The sequence below is a fragment of the Bos indicus x Bos taurus genome, chromosome 2, assembly GCF_003369695.1.
Source record: "Bos indicus x Bos taurus breed Angus x Brahman F1 hybrid chromosome 2, Bos_hybrid_MaternalHap_v2.0, whole genome shotgun sequence".
NCBI lineage: Eukaryota > Metazoa > Chordata > Mammalia > Artiodactyla > Bovidae > Bos > Bos indicus x Bos taurus.
In genome coordinates, this window is record NC_040077.1 from 42,184,776 (window position 1) to 42,208,429 (window position 23,654).

The 23,654-nt window shown below is 38.1% G+C and overlaps 1 protein-coding gene across 5 annotated transcripts in view; it reads right to left on the bottom strand.

Moving 5' to 3' along the window:
* GALNT13 (polypeptide N-acetylgalactosaminyltransferase 13) overlaps positions 1-23,355 on the bottom strand; it is a 666,740-nt gene extending 643,385 nt beyond the window's left edge. For 3 of the 5 annotated variants that reach the window (XM_027560436.1, XM_027560397.1, XM_027560406.1), the window contains exon 1: positions 23,036-23,117. The gene's annotated coding sequence lies outside the window, so the exon portion shown is untranslated. Of the gene's footprint in view, positions 1-23,035 lie in introns of all 5 variants that reach the window. The other 2 variants (XM_027560425.1, XM_027560416.1) reach the window with 2 other exon arrangements.
* Between the last annotated feature and the right edge of the window lie 299 nt (positions 23,356-23,654).

The window sequence follows — 23,654 nt, forward strand, 5'->3', positions numbered from 1 at the left end:
TGTGCAATCTAATTAATGTGTGTAGGAAAGACATAATTGTGTAGGACATTTTGCTAGGTACAGCATAAAAAAAACCATGTTGGACTGCCTTCGTGGATTTTATGATCTTTTAAAGACAGATGGATGTAGATATACATCTACAATTTGGGAAGATAAAAGAAAGGATTTATTAACTGCAGAAACCGACAAAAATGTAGGTACTTATATTAAATGCTTCATGAGTATCAATAATGAGCGGGACAACTCCTTGATCAGTTCCATTTCAAGGGGAAATGGAGCCGAATGTCAGAGGATAAATTTCAGTGACATGATCTCACACCTGAAACTGGCTGGGAGGAAAACGGAAATTTTTACCCTGTTCAGACTGGACATCACTATAAGCCAAGGTCACACAAGAAGTCCAAGGTACAACAAGCCACATGACTGCAGCTGCTTGAAGGGAGGAAGAGGTCAACCACAACACTGCACCAATCTAGAGACACAAGTTCCTTTTCTTTCCTTCCTTCCCTTGTGCTGCTGTTGGTGTTGGTTCTGGGCCACGTGGCCCTGACTAGAGAGATCTATATGTGCATGGGCCTATATGTGGATCTACCTTTCAAAAAGGTAGGCATTCATGAAATTTCTAATGACTTGAAGGTGTGAACCTGTACTGAGAGAGTAACATGTGAAGAAGTTTCAATTTTATCCCTGAGACTGACGCACGCTGTGTGAAATCTGAATTCTTAAGTCCTCTGAACGGCTTGCTTGATGGCAATCAGCCAAGTATATCATCAGATAAGAGCTTTAGACACTGAAGAAACCCACTGTCCTTGAAGCCCCTGCACAGTGGTAAAGGCACACATCTTCCTGTAAAATACAGCCACAGATAACACAGTGTGGGTGAATTTGCTGAAAGATACAGAGAATAAAAAGTAAAAACTCTACAGGATAACATGTAGAAATGTGCTTCTTATTCATAAATTTGTAATATTGTTCATATAGAAAGATGACATTTATATTTTTCATGGCATAAGAGGCCCTTTTTTTTGACAGAATGGCTTAGCCTTATGAAAATATGTAGCTCTAGTTTGCAGATGTTGTTCATTTTGAATGAGGTATAATCCCCAGAAGCAGAAATGAGAAAAATCCTCTCTTTAACAGCATGAGACTTCAGTAAGGAAGAGACATGACAGAAAGAAAGCAGTAGGGCAGACAAAAAGAAAAACGGCTCTCACCACATGGACCCCCAGGGTTTCACAAGAACCCACTGCTAAAAACTCATTTGTAGGTATGTGTCTGTTAATGAGACTTTGGAAGCACTTGATCTTGTATTTATTTATTTTGGGGTTTTTTTTGTCTTATTTTTTATTTTATACTAAAATATAACTAATTAACAGCATTATGATAGTTTCAGGTTCACAACAGAGCAATGCAACCATACATATACATGTATCAATTCTCCCCCAAACTCCCCTTCCATCCAGGTTGCTACATAACATTGAGCAGACTTTCCTGTGTTATACAGTAGGTCCCTGTTGGTTTTCCATTTTAAATATACCAACATGTACATGTCGCTGACCTTGCATTTACATACTGCCCTAAACCAAATAGATCCCCAAACCACTAGCCCTATTTATTAACTGATTATATATATTGACTACTTAAGTAGGAATCACTTCACCCACCAAGGAAGTATGCTTCTGTATTAAAATATGGTAATATTTTGCTGGCCCACAACTTTATACATCAAGTTATTGTGAGATGTAGTCCTTTGGCAAATTAAAAGTACATGGCTATTTAGAAGGGCTTCCCTGGTAGTTCAGCTGGTAAAGAATCTGCCTGCAATGCAGGAGACACTGGTTCAATTGCTTAGTTGGGAAGATCCGGTATAGAAGAGATAGGCTACTTGCTCCAGTATCCTTGGGCTTCCCTGCTGGCTCAACTGGTAGAGAATTTGTTTTCAATGCAGGAGACCTGGGTTCAATCCCTGAGTTGGGAAGATCCCCTGGAGAGGGAATGGCTACCCACTCAAGTATTCTGGCCTGGAGAATTCCATGGACTGTATAGTCCATGGGTTTGCAAAGAGTTGGACACGACTTAGGGACTTTCATCTTCACTTAAATAAAACACAGATGTGTAAAATGACTAAAATCACATAATATTTTTTTCTTTGGCAAGCATCAAATACTTATACTATTAAAATAGAGGACAAAAAATAAATCAGCTAAAAATGACTAAATGATGGAGTTTTAGGGGTATTACTGTGAAGAGGAGCGAGAACAGTGAAAGGGAAGAGTTGATGATGTTGGTGTCAGGCCATGTTGATAAACTTACTTGGCTCTGCAAAGGGAGCTCTATCTATGGGTATCAGAAAAAAGATAGGAATTCATAAAATTTCTAAATTGAAGGTTGGCTAAAAACTCAAAACCATTAAATTAAGATTGAAAAGAAAGTTATACTGAAGATTAGGTTTTAGATAGGGACATCAAAAAAAGCTGAACCAAAACTTAATATGGTCCAACAAATGGTCAAAATGACTAGAAAGTTAATAAAACAACTCAAAGTCAAGAATAAATCTGCATTATCATAAAAGAAGTAATCTGAGCAATACTCAAGAGATTGTGAAGATTCACACTTTTATTGTAAAGTTAAAAAATAAAATAAAATTAAAAAAAAAGAATGTTATATATATAAAAAAAAAATACCCTGAAGAAAACTGGACAGCAACATGTAAATCATGTGTAAATCAATTTAAATCATGTAAATCAATGAAGTTAGAGCACTCCCTCACACAATATGCAAAAATAAACTCGAAATGGCTTGAAGACTTAAATATAATATGTGACAACATACACATCCTAGATAGAACATAGGCAAGCTATTCTCCGACATAAATCACAACAATATTTTCTTAGACCATTCTACCAAGGCAAAAGAAATAAAAACAAAAATAAACAAATGGAACCTAATCAAACTTATAACCTTTTATATAGCAAAGGAAATCATAAACAAAGTGAAAAGACAACCTATGGGATTGGAGAATATATTTGCAAATGGTGCTACTGATGATAGCTTAATTTACAAAATAAATAAACTATTCATATAGCTCAATAGCAAACAAACAAACCATTCAAAAAATGGGCAGGAGATTAAATTAGTCATTTCTCCAAAGAAAACATACAGATGGCCAAGAGGCACATGAAAAGATGTTCAACATCACTAGGTGTTAGAGAAATGCAAATCAAAACTACAGTGAGGTACCACTTCACACTTGTCAGGATGGCCATCATCAAAGAGTCTACAAATGATAAATGCTGGAGAAGGTGTAGAGAAAAGGGAATCCCCCAATACTGTTGATGGGAATGTTAACTGGTGCAGTCACTGTGGAAAACAGTATGGAGTTTCCTTAAAAAAACAAAAACAGAGTTACCATATGATCCAGCATTCCCACTCTAGGGTATATATCCAGAAAATATGAAAACTTTAATTGGAAAAGATATAGATAGCCCAGTGTGCATAGCAGCACTGTTTACAAAATAGCCAAGACATGCAAGCAACCTAAATGTCCATTAGGAAAGGAATAAATAAAGATAACATGGTAGATATACACATTGGAATATTACTCAGGCATAAAAAAGGAATGGAATATTGCCATTTGCAGCAGCATAGATGGATCCAGAGATTATCATACTAAGTAAAGTCAGTCTTACAGAGAAAAACAAGTATTATATGATATCACTTATATTTATGTGGAATATAAAAAAGTGATACAAATGAACTTATTTACAAAACAAACAGAACCTCAGACATAGAAAGCAAACTTATCATTACCAGAGGGGAAGGGTGTGAGTGAAAGTTGCTCAGTCGTGTCCGACTCTTTGCAACCCCATGGACGATACAGTCTATAGAATTCTCCAGGCTAGAATATTGGAAGGGGTAGCTTTCTCTTCTCCAGGGGAACTTCCCAACCCAGGGATCAAACCCAGGTCTCCCACACTGCAGGAGGATCCTTTATCAGCTGAGCCACTAGAGAAGCCCAGGGAAGAGTGGAGAGGGATGAATTAGGAGTTTGGGATTAACAGATATACACTACTATATAACAAATACACACTACTGCATAGTAAGCAATGACTGTATAACACAAGAAATTATATTCAATATCGTATAATAACCTACAATGGAAAAGAACCTGAAAAATAATATGTATGTGTAGACATATATATGGAAGTATAGCTAAATCACTTTGCTGTAACACTTGAAACTAACACAATACTATAAATCAACCATGGTAGTACTCCAGTGCTTAGTCATGAGTAGGACATGCTTGCCCAGTCATGTCTTACTCTGTGTGACCCACAGGACTGTAGCCCACCAGGCTCCTCTGACCATGAGGATTCTCCATGCAACAATACTGGAGTGGGCTGCTGTACATATCTGTATGTCTGCACTCCTCCAGGGGATCTTCCAGACCCAGGGATTGAACCTCCGTCTCTTACATCTACCTGTGTTGGCAATCAGGTTCTTTACCACTAGCCCCACCTGGGAAGCCAGGAAATCAACCATCAGTTCAGTCACTCAGCCATGTCCGACTCTTTGTGACCCCATGGACTGTAGCAAGCCAAGCTTCTCTGTCCATCACCAACTCCTGGAGCCTACTCAAACTCATGTCCATTGCATCAGTGATGCCATCCATCTCATCCTCTGTTGGCCCCTTCTCCTCCCACCTTCGATCTTTCCCAGCATCAGGGTCTTTTCTAATGAGTCAGTTTTTTGCATCAGGTAACCAAAATATTGGAGTTTCAGCTTCAGCATCAGTCCTTCCAATGAATATTCAGGACTGATTTCCTTTAGGATTGACAGGTTGGATCTCCTTGCAGTCCAAGGGATGGACTCTCAAGAGTCTTCTCCCATTAAAAAATAGATAAATACCTAAGAAACACATAAAAATAAAAACTCAGCTTTCAGTAGAAACCCTTTGGGGAACACATGCACGCACACACACATGTATACACATATTTGGTGGGCATCAGTCCTGTCCTCTGAAAGCAAACAGTATATCTTTGGTTTAGTATTAGTCAGTGGGGACGGAGGTGGGAGGAGGGTTCAAGAGGGAGGGGACATATGTATACTTAATACCAATTCATGTTGATATATGGCAAAAACAATCACAATATTGTAAAGTAATCATCCTCTAATTAAAAAAAGAACTACAAAAAATGTACTGCAAAATCAATCATATTTTTAAATATTTCTATATCTTGTTTTTATATTTATAACTACAGTGAATATTTTCTGTGAGTACTAACTCCCAAATCATTGTTAAATAAAATGAAAACTAGTCACAAAGTGAATTTACAAGGTTAGTTATCAATGGACTATCATACTACACGAATGGTGTAATATTTTGGCAAATAGATGCAACAATACAACAAAATCAATTGTCTGTCTGTGACTTAATGCAACCTTGGTTGAAAAGAGTTAACCTCATGCATGATTCTCAGACACAGCAGGAATTATTACTTGATTTTAATTATTTCTCACAGAGAAATTCCTTACAAGGTTGTTGAAATTTTGACTAAACTTTTCTTTTTAATTACTTGTAAAATATATTCAAACACAAAACTTCAGTATGGAAGGCAACAGGAAGACTAAGCAAATGTAAACTAATGATCCCACATTATTTTAGGCAGCTCTAGAAAACTGTTTGGATCACAATAAGAAAAGTAGTAAAAGCTCATTTAAGTAATTTCATTATTTTTAGTATGAAAATGATTTTCAAACACAAATAAAACACATTTGCTATTTAATAACCACTCCATAACTCTTGCCTGGAAAATCCCATGGACGGAGGAGCCTGGAAGGCTGCAGTCCATGGGGTCGCTAAGAGTCAGACAGGACTAAGCGACTTCACTTTCACTTTTCACTTTGATGCATTGGAGAAGGAAATGGCAACCCCCTCCAGTGCTTGCCTGGAGAATCCCAGGGATGGGGGAGCCTGGTGGGCTGCCATCTATGGGGTCGCACAGAGTCGGACACGACTGAAATGACTTAGCAGCAGCAGCAGCAACCTATATAACCATTTCTTATATAATAAACTCTTACTAAACATAACATAAGCTTTTCCTTCATCGTTTTTTAAAAATAAATATTCTATCTTACAGAACATATTTTTGGAGTTGAGGAAGTTACAGGTTACATTAAATAATTAGTCCTGGTACATTTCAATAGACCACAAATGATTCAGAAATAAATCAGAAACAGCATGATGCATCATTAGATTACCACCAGCAGTTTATTAATTTATGTATAATTATCATGTGTACAAATTATTGTGAAGGAATTGACAAACTCAGTGTTGAAAACAACATATTATTCTCATATGATAAGACAAGAGAATTGGAACTCAAATATTTCTAAATGAGAAATCAGTTACAATTTGTTATCTCAAATTATGTGTCTTTCTACATTAAAAAATGAAGACTCTTCGATTAAGCACTTAGAAAAAATCATTAAAATAAGACATCACATACTTAAAATGAAGTCTGTGTCACTAAAGAACAAAAATATAACAATAATGTTTCATCTTTTTCACTCAAAGGACTAAGGCTAGAATAGTAATATGTTTTCAAATGGTTACTGTTTTTCATATTCACACAGAGAAAAAGCACTCATCTTTCAATTACTCTAAGAATCAGCCAAGACAAAATAATACAGTCAAAGCTGATCAAAAAACTAAGGGGAAAATGGAAGATGACTGCTCAACTTAGCCAAGAACACCTCACAAAAATCAGCAGTGAAGCTAAAATTTTCCAAATAAAGTTAAAAGGAATAGAAGCTTATCACCCTTTTTCTAAGCTAGATACACTTTCTGCAAAGCAGCATTTCAGGGTTTAGTACTGGATACAATTTGTACAATATTATGATCAATTCATCATGATATGATATTTCTTTTCCTACCTTCATTTACCTTCAATTCTCTCTTAAATAAGATTTCTAAATATTTCACTAAAACAGTTTTACTGGGTTTCTATTTTGCTTGGCTTCAATCCTATCTTTAACTGCTATTTATTTATTGCCTCCTGGGATCTGATTTTACAGTTACTCTGCACAATAACTCTTGCAGGTCTGAGAATTTTATCTTGGAAATCGGTTAAGCAGATCAGATTTCTAGGCACCTGACATACTACATGCCAGTGGAGGACCCTAGAAGGGGAGATACACTAATAGCAGCTAGCATTTGTTAAGCACTTCCTAAGTGCCAGGGACAGTAATCAGTACATTACATGCATAATCACCTCAACCCATGAAAGCAGTTATAATTATTAGGAAGATGAAAATAAACATCTGGTTCTTAGAATTGTGAGAATTCAATGTGCCAATATTACATAAAGCGCCTAAAAGAAATCCTTATAACCAATTACAAACCTGGGTTGTATTAGTGTTAGTCACGATCGCTGTCACTTGCATTTTAAAGATGAAATACTTAAATCCCACAGAAGCTATCTAACTGTGCTTTGTTAACCTGCTTAAGCAACTGGATAGTTCAAAATTTCTGAACTACATGTACGCAGGCACCACAGTCTTAAACTTGTAGTTTCAACACAAACATGTTCCACTGCCTCTTGCAAACTCGAATCTCGGCATTTTTTTTTTTTTCTCTAATTTTATTTTATTTTTAAACTTTACATAATTGTATTAGTTTTGCCAAATATCAAAATGAATCCGCCACAGGTATACATGTGTTCCCCATCCCAAACCCTCCTCCCTCCTCCCTCCCCATACCATCCCTCTGGGTCGTCCCAGTGCACCAGCCCCAAGCATCCAGCATCATGCATCGAACCTGGACTGGCAACTCGTTTCCTACATGATATTTTACATGTTTCAATGCCATTCTCCCAAATCTTCCCACCCTCTCCCTCTCCCACAGAGTCCATAAGACTGTTCTATACATCAGTGTCTCTTTTGCTGTCTCGTACACAGGGTTATTAATACCATCTTTCTAAATTCCATATATATGCGTTAGTATACTGTATTTATGTTTTTCCTTCTGGCTTACTTCACTCTGTATAATAGGCTCCAGTTTCATCCACCTCATTAGAACTGATTCAAATGTATTCTTTTTAATGGCTGAGTAATACTCCATTGTGTATATGTACCACTGCTTTCTTATCCATTCATCTGCTGATGGACATCTAGGTTGCTTCCATGTCTTGGCTATTATAAACAGTGCTGCGATGAACATTGGGGTACACGTGTCTCTTTCCCTTCTGGTTTCCTCGGTGTGTATGCCCAGCAATGGGATTGCTGGATCATAAGGCAGTTCTATTTCCAGTTTTTTAAGGAATCTCCACACTGTTCTCCATAGTGGCTGTACTAGTTTGCATTCCCACCAACAGTGTAAGAGGGTTCCCTTTTCTCCACACCCTCTCCAGCATTTATTATTTGTAGACTTTTGGATCGCAGCCATTCTGACTGGTGTGAAATGGTACCTCATAGTGGTTTTGATTTGCATTTCTCTGATAATGAGTGATGTTGAGCATCTTTTCATGTGCTTGTTAGCCATCTGTATGTCTTTTTTGGAGAAATGTCTATTTAGTTCTTTGGCCCATTTTTTGATTGGGTCGTTTATTTTTCTGGAGTTGAGCTGGAGGAGTTGCTTGTATATTTTTGAGATTAGTTGTTTGTCGGTTGCTTCATTTGCTATTATTTTCTCCCATTCTGAAGGCTGTCTTTTCACCTTGCTAATAGTTTCCTTTGATGTGCAGAAGCTTTTAAGGTTAATTAGGTCCCATTTGTTTATTTTTGCTTTTATTTCCAATATTCTGGGAGGTGGGTCATAGAGGATCCTGCTGTGATGTATGTCGGAGAGTGTTTTGCCTATGTTCTCCTCTAGGAGTTTTATAGTTTCTGGTCTTACGTTTAGATCTTTAATCCATTTTGAGTTTATTTTTGTGTATGGTGTTAGAAAGTGGCATTTTTTTTACTTAAGAATTAAGGTATGATTCATAAGCTAAAGGTTATAATTAATTGCCAAGGGTTCGGTTCAGTTTAGTTGCTCAGTCATGTCTGACTCTTTGTGATCCCGTGAACTGCAGCATGCCAGGCTTCCCTGTCCATCACCAACTCCTGAAGCTTGCTCAAACTCATTGTCAAGAACTCCACCTTTAAAAGGAAATTTAATAGACCTTTGATTCATCGAACCAGGTGAGATAAAGGGACAAAGCATCCTCTTCACTTCCCCCAGTCACTGTCCAAAAGCCAGATCACTCAGAAAACAGTGAAAAGAGGTGACCCAAGGGGTTATAATTACAACCTGTCAACAGAAACCAGACCCCTACAGCTTTAAAGAATGCCTCACTGTTGACCTGTTTTTTCTCACTTCAGAATCTCCTAGCCTTCCATATCATAAAAATACTAGATTGTAACATATTAATTAATATGTAATTTGTGTTCTCAGTTTTCACTACTTTTTACGTTATACAAGGCCCAAACTGCAGAGTGGGGGCATATGGAGAGACCAGAACCTTCATTACTCCTTATTTCTCTTCTCTCTCTGTCTGCCTCTGGTCTCTATCTCTCTTTCTGCCAATGTCTTTATTTCTATCTATCTATAGAAAGTTATTACAATTTTCTTTTAGTTTGTTGAATAAATGTTCACAGTTAAAAGATGCTAAAGCACACACACACAGAAATCTTCTAACAATCAGCAGGTTAGACATTTCTTATGGGACACATCTGTGTTCTCACATTCATTAGGAATAGCTAGCATCTTTAAAGCAACTATTTCTGATTAGCTACAAAATTAAAGTGTTAGCCCAAATAAGAAGAAGCAATGAGAACTTCCAGAGCAGCTGCCGATCTAAGACGGCAATATTCTCACATCTGTGTAATGTTGAAACAGCCATCCTTCATCTCTCAATTCCTCTGTGAATCTGCAGACACATCAGGTAATCAGAGTAACTGGTACAATTTAATAACACAGAGGACTATAAAATTTACAGTCTCTATCTGGAAACCACTACAAAATGTTGTTTAAAATTATTGTTGAGTGCTAGCTATTCAATGTTTAGGAAAACAGAGGTGGAATGGAAATAGGATTTTCTGGAGAATCATTTGGTAATGCTTTGCATGTTTACATCACAAAAATGTTTGTTTTTAATTATAAGAAAATAAGACCTAGAAAACATATAGTTCTTTCATTTTCAAAGAAAATGATAGGCCTACATTTGGAAAATAAATAAACACTAGAATACAGTCATATCATGCTTTTTGTTTTTGTATTACCAGTTGCATCATTTCAAGGATGAGAAAACTGAGATCCAAAGAATTTAAAATGACATGCTACAGAATTTATTAAGGGTTTTACCATGACCATAATCAAATTCTCTCCTCTTAGTCCCATAATTTTTATAATACTGTAAGGGATGACTGATACTGTGTTTAATAATAAAATTTCCAAGTATTTCTATTTCTTTATAGCTTGGAGTCCCCTCCGTTAACTCCAAACTATTCCTCTCCCCAGAGGGAATCATCTTTAATTATGTATTAGTTCTAAAACAAAATGGTTAAATTCAAATGTCTTTACAGATCAAGGTGATTTAACAGAGAGTGATTGGTATCTGTGAAAATCTGGAGAGTAGAGACACACCAAAAGCAACTACATTTAAAAAAAAAATTAAAGCATATTTTGACCAAACAAACGGACCCAAAATATTTCAGACATTATCTAAATTATCTCACATACCACACTCCACGTTTCTCTATATTTTTATTAATATTATTATTCCTTCTCTTAGATTTTTTTTTAATTTTAAGGAATGTAAAATTAACTTGCAGCAACTGTAGGTACGATCTCTTGACCCCTATTTTGTAATACGCTAATCTTCCAATTTCTGTCCTTTCCTTCTGTTTTCTCCAAGCATCATACCTACTTCCCAACCTCTTCCATCTGTATGTTTACTGTGGCAATGCCATTGCTAATATTTGCATTCTGTCTATAATTATGATTCTCTTCCACTTTTTAGCTAAAGATTGATACTGAAAATTGAAAATCAGTAAAAAAAAAAAAAGTTAAAAAAACACTTATATTTAAGTAATATAAAAATATTATTCATTTCAGTGCCAACTAGAGTTCTATGGTTACTTTCCTTTCTCGTATATATTTTGGTTCTTCTTGGATGGAGTTTACACTTCTTTTTTCATTTTTACACTATTTTTCTTTGTCTTCTCAAATATTTCTTGGACTTTAAAGGTTGCATAATATCCCCCTTTATCCTAGAGCCTCCCACCAGACAAAGCTTTCTACTTCTTTTACATTAACTCTATATCAGATTAAAGTAATATGAATCATTTGCCTTATAGGATTACTTCATAGCTTTTATGGTGTATCTTTCTCTTTCTCTTAACTATACTTTGATGGGGGTCAACCTCAAGTAATTTTATAAGAAAGATTATATTTGAGGAAAGCATATTTAATCATTAGATGCCCGAAAATGTATTAATTCTACCCTTGCACTTGATTGATATTTTGAATGGATATTGGACATGGAATTTTGAGTTGCAAATCATCTTCCTTCATAAACTTGAGAATGATTCTATTAATTTTTAAAATAGTTCTAACTATATATTTTGTTTTCTTATAATCAGAACTCCAATTAGCAGGAAGTCATGCTTCAGGGAGATTTATAGTGATTCTTTTTACCTTTTTGTTCTTTTCCTTTGCATTGCTCAGGTTTTTTGTGTATTTGAATTAAAAATGTTCCCTTAAACTATTGATCTGAAAATCTTTAATTTCCAATAGTTTTTCTTGTTCATTTATTGTGTCTCTTCCCTATCATCTTCTTGTTTTATGAATGTAATATATTCTAGAAACGCTTCAAAAATTTTACTTTTTGGTCTCCTTTATGATTTTTTAATTATCTGGTCCATGCAAGGTCATTTCATTGGTCACTGGTTTTCAGCTTTCTTAGTTTCATTTGTGTTGCAGTTTTTTACTAATATTTTTTCATAAAATACTTCTTAAATGTCTGGTGATACTTGGTTGATGCTTTCTATTTAACAATAAAGGAACAGAAATGGCTGAACCTTCTGTACTTAAGTGGGTCTTGCTGTTTAGAAGACTTTGCTTTTGGGTAAGCAAGGATTTGATTATTAGGCTTGAAGATCCCAAGTGTCAAAATAAAAGGGAATTTATTCCACAGTTGTAAGATGCTTTATCCTGAGTTGCCCCTCTTGTCTTTTAGCAGCTCATATAATTCCATTAGTCTATGTAAAGCGGGATAGTTAGGAGAGAAAGTGAAAAAAAAAAAAAAAAAAAAACTTGCTACAAGGATATTTGCATAGGAAGTAGAATTAGTGAAGAAAAGGCCAGCTATCCCATCAGACAGTAATGCATTTGCCTTTGATGCAGAAGACCTGAGTTTAATCCCTGGGTCGGGAAGATCCAGTGGAGAAGGGAATGGCTACCTACTCTAGTATTCTTGCCTGAAGAATTCCATGGACAGAGGCACCTGATGGGCTACAGTTCATGGGGTCACAAACAGCTGGACACAACTGAACCACTAATACTAGGATTTCCCAGGTGGCACTAGTGGTAAAGAACCTGCCTGCCAATGCAGGAGACATAAGAGACACAGGTTCAATCCCTGAGTTGGGAAGATCCCCTGAAGGAGGGCATGGCAACCCGCTCCAGTATTCTTGCCTGGAGAATCCCATGGACAGAGGGGCCTGGCAAGCTGCAGTCCATGGGGTTGCACAGAGTCGGACACAACTGATGTGACTTAGCACGCATGCCCGCATTCCAGCTGATTACTTTGTTTCAGCCCTAGTCTCTCACTTAAGCCTTTTGGGGCTTACTCAGAACAAAGCAGCACCCTCTTCCCCACATCTTCAGCAGTTTTCCTCTGCCTGGCTTTACTTCATACACTTTGTAACAGTTTGATATCTTTTTAACTCCTTAATTTAATGCTTAAGTTAATGAGTTTTCAGGAGAAAGTTTAGATAAAGATATGTCTCCATCCTCCCTAGAGAAGTTGCCCCTAAAACACCTAAAATGAAGAAAAACCCAAGAACAAACGTAATTCTTGTTATGCTTGTAAGAAGCCTAAAAATGACACTGTTGCATATCACCATACTCCTGATGACAGCAATGCTGTTCAGAATCATTCAAGTGAGGCTCTCCACAAAAATTAATGCAAACTGCACACCTCCACACATTTTAGGGTATGCAGGGTAAAAGTGGGACTCCTGATTTCATGTTCTGAGGGGTCATTTTTGTGGGCAACTGATTAACATTCTCAAACAAAAAGTGTATTGAAATTCAAAATTATTTAATGAAATAGTGGCAAATATCTTACATTCGTTGAAGTTATTTTCCCTCACAAAAGGAATGGAAATGATGCATACATGTTATTCTACTAGAATTAGAATTTTATACAGATAATAAGAATTTGTGCATTGTAGAAGCAAAATGGGCCTATTGTTGTCTGCAACAGCAAATGAAGTGTCTCATAACCAGCAATTCAATGTGTTAATTCAGCTGCACCATCCAATTACCTACAATTCATCTCAACATAGGACACAACAATAAAACTCTTAAAAAATCTGTGACAAAATGCCTGCTCTAGGTTTACCTAATAGGAAAAACATTATCCCGAAGTCAGAGAATAGAAGCCATGGAATATAAATTATAAAAGTTGTTCATCATAACCTATCGATTAATATCACAATGAATTTCTGACATGAAGTCAATAGTATAGAGTCAATAATAAAACATATATTGGAAATCTTATAAGGAAAATCGGACCAAGGGATGTGAGAACTGGATGGCAACTGAAATTGGCATCCCCTCAAGTATCATAGCATTCCCTTGGAGCCAGGGCTGCATACTGCCAACTGACCACAGGGCCCAGGCACACCATTCTAAAAGTAGACAAAGGTAATGAGATGCAAATTTAGCATCCCAAGCCTCCTGCTAAATGACCCAGATGCAAGAGCTAGAGCGTCTGTCTCTTACCTACTCAGGGACTAGATGATGAAATGAACAGAAGCTTTTTTATTTACATTTTTATAGAATCAAAAAAGGAAAAAAAAAAAAAAAAGCTAATAGATAAGTCCAGCCCTGCTCTATGAGGATGTATTAAGCCACAGAAGAAGGACAATTTAAAGTCAAGAGCATCATGAAGAAGGAAGAGAGGAGCCAGGAAAAAATACAGAAGAAAAAGCATATTGAGAAATTATGAAACAGTATTTATTTCAGAAGGAAAGACAGAGCTCCCCTGAAAATCTACAGGATATGAGTGAAATCTGAACCATGATTAGGCACAGGCTGGTTTCTAATATTTTTCAGGACAAGTGATGTATAGTCCCATTTGAGACTGAATTATCAGGAGAATCAAAGAAATATGAGCTTTGAGGATTCAGAAAAAGAGGTGGAATTTACCATGAGAGAAAGAGAGAAGACTGTAGAAGTGAGTTTTAAAATTCAGTCAGTAATCTCATACCTCTCACTTCACTTACAGAATCTGAAAACAGAATTGTTTTTAAGTGTAGATTTTTACGTTTTAAAATACCAGGCAGGTAGAATGACTCATTACTGGGGTATCTAATTTAAACAATTTATAACAATCTAATCAAGTACCCATTTAAAATAATATTTTTAAAACTGAAGAAAGCTCATTAAATACTACATAAGTTCTTTAAACAAGAATAGATAATAGAAAGTTGCTAAAAATCAACCAAATATCAGAAGGAGCACCTCCTCAAAGATAAATACATCAATTCTCTATAAATTAACAGTGATTACAAATGAGTATAGATACTCTATATTATATAAAGCTTTCACAAAACTTATTTAAGAAAAATATCAAGATTTTTCAGCAGGATTTCCCCAATCCTTTTTAAAATATTAATATTTCCTAGTGTAATCTAAATAATTTATGAACAGTAATTGCAGGACAATAAGGTATTTTTTATTTTAACTAAGGTAGATCTTAGTTATAGATTGAAATCTCTATATAGAAATCCCTCTTACAGGTTTTTTCCTTTTGTCTACATCTCTGTGTTAACTTCTTGCTCTTTTCATTTTTTTTTTTTTTTTTGCTAGGGATGGTGGGGAGAGGGTGGGTGGGTCTGCACCGAAGAAAAGTCAAGAATAAATCTACTTGAAGAAAGCTACTGTTTTTCCACATTTATTATCTTTCATAATTAAATTTCTTTATTAATCTGGTGCTATGACTTCTAAAGGGTAAACATGTTTTGTTTTTGACTTTGTTCATCAGATTTTCTTCCTTTACTTTTAAAGGCAAAAATTCTTCAAATAGGAAACAAAACACAGAAATCTGGGTTCCATTTTCATTTCTATTGCTTCAAGCTTTGTGACTTAAAGCAGACCATTAACTGTTTCATCAAAATAGCATAGTCCATGCTCCACCATTCAGCAACTTCCCCTGGGCAACTCACTTAACCTTTCTGTGTCTCAATTTCCTTGTCTATAAATGGAGATACTAATAAAACCTACTTTCAGGGGTTGTTATGATTAAATGAATTAATTAATATCTGTTAAGTATTCTGAATAATGTCCAGGACATAGTAACTTCTATATTTGTTTAATTGACTAAAAATTATTAAATCTGAAACGTGTTCTAGAAGTAGTTCAGTTGCTTGAAACCTTGTACATCAAACTTATCTAGAAAAATATTTATAAAGATAGATCCCTATGTATCTACCCCAGGCAAATGAGAATATGTATCAGTGGAATCTGACAACCTATATTAAAACAAACAAACAAAACCTCTTGAGATAATTTCAGTTTCCAAACTGGTTTGCTGGCAATGACATTAAACAACGTCTCAAGTCAATTTAATTATATCCCACACAGTCCACCAGTGTCCACTTCCCCTTCCATGGCCACAACAGTCACTGTCCAAAGCAACTTGGGGTTTAATAGCATCAGTCAGTTTTACAAAAGCAGTTAGAAGTTTAGCTTTGGAATTTTCTTTCTTACCTAAAGCAAAACTGCTTTGTCCTCATCAAGGAAAATAAACATGCAAAAAAAAGGGATCAAATTGAGCCCTAAAGACTGGGACATACTGGTTAAAGAGGATAGAATAAGTTCTTGAGACATGCTCCTTTTGTTTTCGCCCAGTATTCATTCTTTATCCAAGGACACAGATTGGCACTGTCTTAGTAATAATGATTTGTGGTTAACTACCACAAAAGATCAAATTGCCTCCAATTCTCTAATTTTTTCAAAAAAAAATTGAAGCAGTAAACTGAGGCTTAGGGTAACTGTTACCATCCTTCCTAGATACAAATCGTATTGCCCAGACTTGCAACTAGAAAGAGAAAGGAATAACTATAAGGACAAAGTCACAGATATCACACCCACGCTGGCCTGTGTTGCATGGGTGCTTGGGACCCACTGGGTAGCAGTATATTTGAGTGGCTCAGACTAAGGAGGGTTCCAATCGCAGGCTACAGAATGTGGTGAAATAAATTACCAGACTGTGATGAATTTTCTTCAGTCTTTGTTAAATTAGAAAAATAAATGCAATGTAGAAAGTACAGGAAGCTAAATTTATTCTACTTTAAGGACTATATTTTGTGATTTAGTTCTGCCATCTTATTGTTGTTACAATGTCCATTCTTTGATAAAATGACTGTGATATAAATAGACTTAAAAATTATTCTCATTGTGCAAAAAGAAAATGTCCACATGGAAGTTGACACTCATTTAAAAAAAAAATTTATTAGTGAAAATGTCATTTTGAGAACTCTTAGAGCACTGGCTTCAGAGATAGATATAACTGATGTGATCCCTGCCCCTAATATTAATACAGATCAGCTGTGTGATATTGCATATGTGCTTCCTCATTTATCAGTGGGGATAGTAATACTACATATAATTCATAGTATTTTGAGGATAAACTATAGTACGAGCTGTTAGATATTTACTTACTCACAATACAAGTCAAAGTATGTATCCAATAAATTTTAGTTATTTTATCACTTTGTAACTCTTCATCATTTTAACTCCCTCATCAATAAATCAAAATGGCTACAACCTTTACATATATTTGTTTCCAAGTATTTGTTCCCAATTTTGTTTTCATTAGCCTAATGGTGGTACTGCACAGGGGTCTTGATAGTCATATAAATCCCATCCTCTCTATCTGAAACTAATTATATAATAAAAATCTCAAAAGGAAATTAAATTGTTATGCTTCTGGTCTACAAGAAGATAATCCTCCTCCTATGTCAAAATTCATTTATAACAACAAAAAAAATGGCACTGAGCTTATAATAGCAAAGCAATTAATATTAGGCAAGAGACTAAGTTGACATTTGCTACAGTCTCTGAGGTATAATTTAGATGATTTTGAATGTGCAAGCTCTGTCTGAAATTCTCCTGTTTACAGTGGCTACTCAGCACATGTATTGTTCACCAGAGTACCAACAACAGTTTAATCACACTCTTCTTATAATGTTCTACAAGATCTTAAACAAGATTTAAGTGACAATTCAATGTAGTTTAATGTACTAAATAGAATCCCAATTAATTCTACATCATGGTAGAAACCCTGGAATATCTTGGAGAGTTCCCATCTATCTTAATAGTAAGTACTTCTCGAAGAAAAAACAAAGACGGGTGAATATTTATCTGGACAGTGTTTTACATCTTCTCACCTAAAAGCGGATCACAAATATGTTCCTGCGATGATGGTAACAGTCACCACTTCCCCTACATCCCTCTCAAGCCATGTTGGGAGGGTTAACCATTAAGATGGAACAATGTTTAACAACCAATATTTTGCATCTTGTTTCAGGTCAATTGTGGAGGATAATAATAACAAACATTAAAAGAGAACCTGATAGTTTATGAGATTTATAATTATTTGGATATTTGGGTCCTCAGAGGAAAGTTAGATGCCAGCAATCTCTTAATAACCTGTAGCAATAATTTTTAAAAATTAAGAATTTCAGCTTAAATAGGCCCTAAATATATTAAAGATAAATAAAATTGGAAAACTAATAGCTAAAAATGAATTTTAGCTACTGTATCTAAAAGGGACATTAGAACACATATTAATCACATAAATGTCTTTAGCCATTTGTAATAATTTCTTGATAACTATCTCAGACCAATTAAACATATTATTGTAAATATACTACCTTGAGAACATACACATAGGTCTAAATCTTAATCAAAAAGAAATAAATATCAAATAAATAAAATCGATTTTATTATACTTTGTTCCCAAAGATAATTGCTTATAATGCCCCAAACGATGACCAACTACTAGTAAATTCATGTGTATATTCATTTTCACAAATTTCTGTGAATTTTCTAAGTACTAAATTTCACAATGGGAAGCTGGACTCTTCAAAAATATGTATGTCTGTAACTGAATGGCAGAAAAATTTAACCAAACAATGTGCTTTAATATATAAATTGTAAATATTAGTCTAAAATGTTAAAATGACTTAAAATGTTAAAATGGTTTATCAAAGCAGACAGTATAGGATCTTTAAATGTGATTTATGTATTCAGATATATGCTTAGTGTGTCTGTAGTGCAGCATAGGAAATATTATGAAATATCATCAAGTAGACTGTCAGACTCAGTATATATATATACAGTATGCTATGCTAAGTCGCTTCAGTCGTGTCCAACTCTGTGTGACCCCACAGACAGCAGTCCACCAAGCTCTCCCATCCCTGGGATTCTCCAGGCAAGAACACTAGAGTGGGTTGCCATTTCCTTCTCCAATGCATGAAAGTGAAAAGTGAAAGTGAAGTCACTCAGTTGTGCCTGACTCTTAGCGACCCCATGGACTGCAGCCTACCAGGCTCCTCCGTCCATGGGATTTTCCAGGCAAGAGTACTGGAGTGGGGTGCCATTGCCTTCTCCGATATATATATATATATATATATAATTTAAAAATAGCAAAGGCATAGTGAAGGTGGAAATTCTGATATTGGTTGAGATACATTCTGATCTCTAATGATAAGAATATTGAGACACATTTAACTTTTTAACAACCTACATTACTTTCAGGTTAAAGTTATATGAGTGGAATACAATGTTTCTATTTTTTCAACTTGAGTTTAAGAAGTGGTAGTTGTAGCACTTCTCTTATATATATATATATATAGAGAGAGAGAGAGAGAGAGAGAAGGCAGTGGCACCCTACTCCAGTACTCTTGCCTGGAAAATCCCATGGATGGAGGAGCCTGGTAGGCTGCAGTCCATGGGGTCTCTAAGAGTCAGGCACAACTGAGCGACTTCACTTTCACTTTTCACTTTCGTGCATTGGAGAAGGAAATGGCAGCCCACTCCAGTGCTCTTGCCTGGAGAATCCCAGGGACCGGGGAGCCTGGTGAGCTGCCGTCTTTGAGGTCGCACAGAGTCGGACAGGACTGAAGCGACTTAGCAGCAGCAGCATATACATATATATGTATATATATATAAGTCTTGATTTGATGTTCCACATATGTTTACTCTGATGACAGGAAGGATTAAAAAAACAAAGGCCAGTTAAAATTCTTGGATAATTAGGCATATGGTCACTCAGACTCCAAAGTAGTGATCCTGCTAGATTTCATTAGATTTAAGAGGGCTACATGTTTTTCCTACTGATATCAACACAAGCCCCAAGAGGCAATGTATTAAAAGTCACAATCAAGAATTTGTTGCTTATTGCAGGAGCTGCATCTTGAAAATAGGATGCTTAATAAAGCAAATTAAAGGACAAAACTATAGGATCTGCTCATTTTCATAAAGCACAAAAACACTTATCAGAGACATGTAGCATTGTTATTTATTTCACATGGCAGGACTTTATTCATACTTTACTCTCAATCATCTTCTATAATTTTCTTTTTATTCAGAAATATCAATATCTTCTTCATTTTCCTAACCAGAAAGAATAAAAGTATCCATTTATTCCTTGTTCGCACCCTCTTCCTAAAACGCCAAAATTTTTAAAAAGTTACAAAATCTCTATTAGATGGAAATGTTCTTGTACAACTACCACTTCTTAGAATCAAGTTGGCAAAATGGAAACACTGTGTTTCACTCTGACATAACTTAAACCTGAAAGTAATGTACATCTTTAAAAAGTTAAATATGTCTCAATATTCTTAAGAGATCAGAATGTATCTCAACCAATATTAGAATTTCCATCTTCACTATGTCTTTGCTATTTTTAAATATGAAAAACTGGATAGAGTAGGAGCTGATTTATAAGTAATGTTTTAAAAGCAAAATTGCCTTGAACACGCTCCAGAACAATATTCATGGTAAATCCTCAACTATTTTAAGAGGTGACTGTCATGGCATCATGAAAACAATACAGCAGCACAGGGATTCCTACTAGAAACTTGTATCAGGAGGCATTACATTTCCAGGTACTTTGCAAATTCTCATACACATGTAGTATCACACTCTCACATACATTTCAAGCAATAAAGGAACCTATAAATTATTTAGTGATTGAGTTTGCAGATTAATTTATGGGCCCCAAATATTTTAAGCTGATACATCTGTTCTTTACATTAAAAAAAGAGAACTTTTCACGTGTGAAAACCACCGGAAAGTATTCACTCACAAATGTCATGCTCTAGTTTACTTTTAGGTAAGAAGGCTGAGAGATGCCACCATCAGAGCCTCTAAACTCATTTCCTCAATTCTGCACTGACTATTAAAGAACATCAGCCAAGTTAAAGACTTGCAGAGAAGGTCAAATTCAAGCAGCGAATGGGTTAAGGACACAGAGGACTCATGTTTCACCTTCTGCTAGTCCTCAATTCCCATTCATAAAAGACTAAGTGAAACAAACAAACAAGAGGTAGAATTCAACTTCTTGTATGTAGACATTCACATAGCTAGGTGACTTCAAAGCCTATGATTAGCTCCATGCTAATCAATCAACCAGTAAGTTTCTGGGAAGCATTTACTAGTTTTCCTACACTGTGCTAGGGTCTGAATATCTGAGACAGCACCTGGCCCCACTCTGGACACTGGGATCCAGAATTAATCTATACCAGAAGCACTTTGTTTCCTTTGGAAAACCTTTCTTTTCTTCTTCCCAAAACTGCTTAGTGCCTCTACTTAAGCAATCAGCTTAAGCCCTAGAATGGGATGAGCATCACAGAAATGGTGAATGAAAAGCATTTATTTAAACAAGGAGGAGAAGCCAGGGAAAATTCTCAGTGGAGTTGAATGTGGGCAGGGGCATAAGGAAGAGATGTGAAATCCTGGTTTGCACTGAACGATGCAGAAAAATGGCATGTTTTCTTATGTTGAAAGCCTGCTTTAGGCTATGAAAATTCTCCAAATCTATCCACCTCTTAAGGACTCAAATGATGTTTCAATATTGAGGTTCTAATTCTGCAGGAGAGGAGTTTGTTGAGATCAGGGCAAAGGAAAGATTACTACTGCAACAAAAAAGTCAAGATGAAGAAAAGGAAAGGATGGGTGAAGGTAAGGAGAACGACCTGAGAAGGGGAGAGATCAAAAGTAAGTCACCAATAGGTTCACCTTACTTTTCAATATTCTCAAACCAGCAGGTTTCTCTAACACTAGAGGGCAGGAACGCAAACACACACACATACACACACACACACACTGAGGCGGGGGGAGCAACCTTGAGCAAAAGCAGTCTTCATATAAAGCTGAAGATCCGGGGCCCCAAGGATACTCGAAATTTCAAGGGGCTGGGGCAGTCAGTGTCTTTAACCCTGCAAATAAAATCCCTATGATGCATTTCAGGGAAGAGTGACGGCTGTCTCTCCCAAAGAAACCGCTCACGGATTGAGTGTTACGACAGTTGAAGGCAGGCAGTCCCCAGTGCTCCTCAGACAGCAACACCTTTGCCTCAGGAAAGCTTCCACCCTTTCCAGGTTAGATGTCCCTGGATCCCGAAGCTTCTGTATTCATCTGCCCACTGTCTCCTCCCGTGGCTGCCTGTAAAGAGTGGAGATGTAGACTCTCCACCTGGAAATTCAACTGATTCTAGGCAAAGAACGGAGTAAGAGGAGGGGCACCCGCAGCTAACGCTGTCCAAACAGCAGCCTTCGTGAGCCCGGGTTCTCAGCAGCGCAGAGCCCTCGGACCCGGGGCGGGGAGGCGGCCCTTGCGACTCTCATTCAGTCCCCTCACGACAGCCCAGACAAGAGCACTCCGCTTCCATCCCCAAGTCTCCTCCGGCTCTGAGAAAGGAGGTCTCTGTACCTGGAGGTGCCCAGGAGGGCCGGGGTGTTCTCCCCTGGACAAGGAGTCTCGGAATATGGGAGCTGGTGGTGTTCGGGGGGACGAGGCAGGAGAGATGAGAGGAGAGAGGCAGAGAGAGGGAAAAAAACATAAAAAAATAAGGTAAGACGGAGAGAAAGCGGAAAAGATAAAGTAACGGAGACGCGGGAACATCCCAAGAAAAACAGGGGGAAAGAGAATGAGAGAGAGAGACAAACCCGGAGCGGATGCGGTAAGCCAGATCAAGAATTAGAGAAAGAAACTGACTCAGACACGGACAAGTAGAGACTAAGACGCAAAGGAAGGCAGAAATATAGAGGAAGGCAACCGTCGAGGACGACACCCGAGACCCAGCGCGTCCCCGGTGTTGAAAGCCCGGTGTAGAAGCGTCAGAGCACCGCAGCGCCACACCGCCCGCAGCTGGTGGGAGAAAGTTGCTGGGGCTGGAAGGCCATGTCCCCCCGGGGCTGAGCGCCAGTGAAGCGCAGAGGGTGGCCGGCGCCCCCCAGCTTGGCCGGGGAGCAGAGAGAGCAGGGTAGGGGGCGGGCAGCGGTAGAAAGTTCCGTGCCTGGCGGTCTTTCCTCCGCACTTGCAGCGGCGAGCAAGCGCGCTTCGAGAGCCCGAGAGGCCGGTGTACCGGGTTCGCCGGCGCCCCTTTCCTGGGACTGGTTCGGAGCTCTCGGCTCCGTGCGCTGCCACCCGCTGCGGGACTTCGAGGCGCCCACCCAGGCACTCGGGCCACCCAAAGAGGACTGTTCCCAGACAATCAGAGGGGAAGCAAGAGAGAGTGAGAGAGACGGAGACCTGCTGTCGCGGCCAGGGATCCCGCGAAGAGGGAACGGCGGTCCACGCACGGAATTCAGCCTCCGACCCAACCCGGCAGGTGCCGGCCGGCTGCGACGAGTGTGGGGCACACCGATCCCGTGCTCACCTGGAACCCGCGCCGGCCCGCGAGCGCCGCGCGCAGTCCCACTTCCCGCCCGCGCCTCTCTGCTCACACTTCCCCGGGAGAAGAGCGAGCCGGCTCCGGCCTCGGCCAGCCCTGGAGAGGCGCCCTCATAGCGCAGCGGCGGGCTGGAGGGCTCCTCGAGAGCGGGCGCCAAGGCCAAGGAGCCGCAAGAGACCGAGCGAGGGCTCCTAACACATTGTCACCTCGGCAGAGCCGCCGCCACCGCCTGGTCACTTCGCCCCCGGCCCCCGCCCCCCTCCCACCCCGGCCCGCTGCCTCTCAGCCCCTCCTCCTTGCGCGGGCCCTCCTCCTCCTCCCGTAGCCCCAGCCTGGAGGCCTCTCACTGGGCTAGTATAATTTACGTAACCAGCACCCCGAACCCTCCTCCCTCCCGGCTCCCGCTCCTCCCCGGGCTGGGGTGGTGCGCACAGAGCGCGCTCCAGCTGCTCCTGGAGCTGCCGCTCCTGCGATGTG